Below are 2,500 nucleotides of genomic sequence, written 5' to 3'. Positions count from 1 at the left end.
TAACATGGGCTAAGGAAGGAAAAATAATCATCAACGAATGAAAGATAAAAATGAAGACCTTAAAAAAAAACAAATATAAAGAACAAACCCTGTTTCCCCACCCCACCCCACCCCTCTCACAAATATAACGAAGACAGAACCCCCCCCCCCCCCCCCCCCCCCCCCCCCCCCCCCCCCCCCCCCCCCACCCCCCAAAACAACTCTTTCAAAAATAATAAAATAGGAAAACAAGCATTATACGCAAAATTAGATTTTATAGACCTAGACTTCACCTCAAAATTGAATACGAAAATATCAACAACAACATCATTATAATAAACAAAAGAGAAATGTTAACAATTATTAAATTAATAATAAAACAAACTTAACTCTATCCTCATCAAGTTACCCTCACGCCATATTTGTTTATGTTTGAACCACGCGGCGAGCTCATGGCCGCGTGACGTTTTGTGCTGCGTTTTGGCACCTTTGCCGAAATTCAGAATCTGGAAAATTTCAAATTTCCCATTCATTACGGGGTATTTTGTAAACATTGGGAGTCTGTGTCTGCGTCGGCATACGTCAGCTGTTGGACGTGATGTTAAATGATGTGGAATTAACTTCATAGCACGCGCCAAGAGATTTATTCCTGTCTAGCATAATACTCATTGGAGTTATATAGGGAATGAGATTAGCGGAAGAGTAGCGTCCCTTGATTGGACGTCGCCCATAGTCTGTAACGTCACCGGCGGAAAAGTTATTAGAGAGAGAACGTCATGTTGGTTGCGCAGAAGCGAGGACGAGAGAGACGCATGCGCACAACCAACATGACGTTCTCTCTCTAATAACTTTTCCGCTGGTGACGTCACAGACTATGGGTGACGTCCAATCAAGGGACGCTACTCTTCCGCTAATCTCATTCCCTATTGGCTATGTGGTCTAGTGGTATGACACTCGTTTTCGGATCGGAAGGTCCTGGGTCTCAACAAAGATCGAGTCCACAAAGTGAACCGGAAAACGATGCCAAAATTAAGCAAGTCGGAATTTAAACCGTAGAGTTAGCTCAACCAGCAGAGTACCATTTATTATCGATCTCAATATCTTCCCCTCGGATGCAATCAATCAAATAATCACTAAATGATTGATTGGATTACCGTAGAAAATAATGGCAGTGATGCGTTCGTTATTTAGGCTATCAGATTTTAGATGATAAAGTGTCCCATACGTGTTTACGCTTTCAAAAGACCAAAGCTGCAAGCTGTGTTGTGTCATAAGCTACGAACGTTGTATGTACAATCAGTGGAATCAGATCTGGCCAGAGTCTGAGCTAATCTATAAAAGGTGAAGTTAAAAGCATGCGGCGTGCGTATGCAAGCATGTCTGTCTGCTGCTGTACGTAACCAAGGCTGGATTTTGACAATGCTTGAGGTGGTCGTGGTCCCCCCAGTCGTTCTCAGCAGGCTATTTATTTAAAACCATCACTTATCAATTATCAGACGAATCACAAACTATCACTAAACGCAGCAGCATGTAAGATTATATCTGAATCCCGTGTCTGTGTTATAAATATTAGATACATTATTATCTGCTCTGGTTTATATCATCATTGTCTAAATTATCAATATATTATGTGTATTACGTCACACTACGTCACGCTACGTCATGAGGTTAGAATTAGAATAGCGATTAATAAGCATGCTGAGCTTAATGTGATAGTTAAGCAAGTCACATGACACTCGATGATGGATCGAAGGGTGGTAGTTTCGAATCTCATAGGAGTCACTGAAGTATACGTCAAACCTGATGATGACTTTTTTTTTTAAATGCTCCATGACTAAACAAGTTCTAATAGGGTTCTATCTCAGATTTTATAAAAAAGGAAAAGTACCGTATTTTTGAAATAACGCAAAACATTAACCCTCTCCGTACAACCTGCAGCAAAATCGCCACATTTGTTACGACACAATATACATTATATTCTTATTCCGATATATTTTGTACATCACAAACTTTGAAGAATGTTCTTTGTTTAATAAATAAGAACATAACATTGGTTTGTAGAGAGCTTTTTTTGAGCACGGATAGTGGACATTGCGCTACATAAAAGCTCAAGTTTTTCTCGGCAAGATAATAATATATAAACAACACGAGTCCGTTCTTTCGCCGCTCCATTATCACCGTTATTTATGTTGCCAGATTTGTCAGATTATCAATAAAACTACATGTACCTGCATCTGAACAAACGATATTATATATAACAATAAAATACCCGGCCATATTTCCAGGACATTCGCGACATGCCATTACGGCCGACGTTCCCGTGACGTCATGCGAAAACACGGGGTTCCAGAAGTGGCGCGAATACCTCGCAAGTCATCCGTGAGCTGGCAGGGACGCGCATGCGCTACGATGAACTAATAATAATAATATACTACTATAGCAAATCTGGTCTATATATATATATATATGATTTATGCGTGGCGACGACGGAAAATGACAAGTGTGCGCATCGAGAATAATA

The 2,500-nt window shown here is 40.3% G+C and overlaps 2 protein-coding genes across 13 annotated transcripts in view; one reads left to right on the top strand and one right to left on the bottom strand.

The window, feature by feature from the left end:
• LOC144975943 (E3 ubiquitin-protein ligase PDZRN3-like) overlaps positions 1–2,500 on the bottom strand; it is a 509,994-nt gene that overhangs the window by 27,495 nt on the left and 479,999 nt on the right. The gene's annotated exons all lie outside the window — the stretch shown is intronic.
• The window catches only part of LOC144975946 (uncharacterized), a 551,710-nt gene that overhangs the window by 375,452 nt on the left and 173,758 nt on the right, over positions 1–2,500 (top strand). The window lies entirely within an intron of this gene.

Source organism: Berghia stephanieae, chromosome 6 (assembly GCF_034508935.2).
Source record: "Berghia stephanieae isolate SIO BIC M18660-M18661 chromosome 6, UCSD_Bste_1.3, whole genome shotgun sequence".
NCBI lineage: Eukaryota > Metazoa > Mollusca > Gastropoda > Nudibranchia > Aeolidiidae > Berghia > Berghia stephanieae.
The sequence above is the reverse complement of the archived record's forward strand: the minus strand, read 5'-3'. Positions and strand labels throughout refer to the sequence as shown.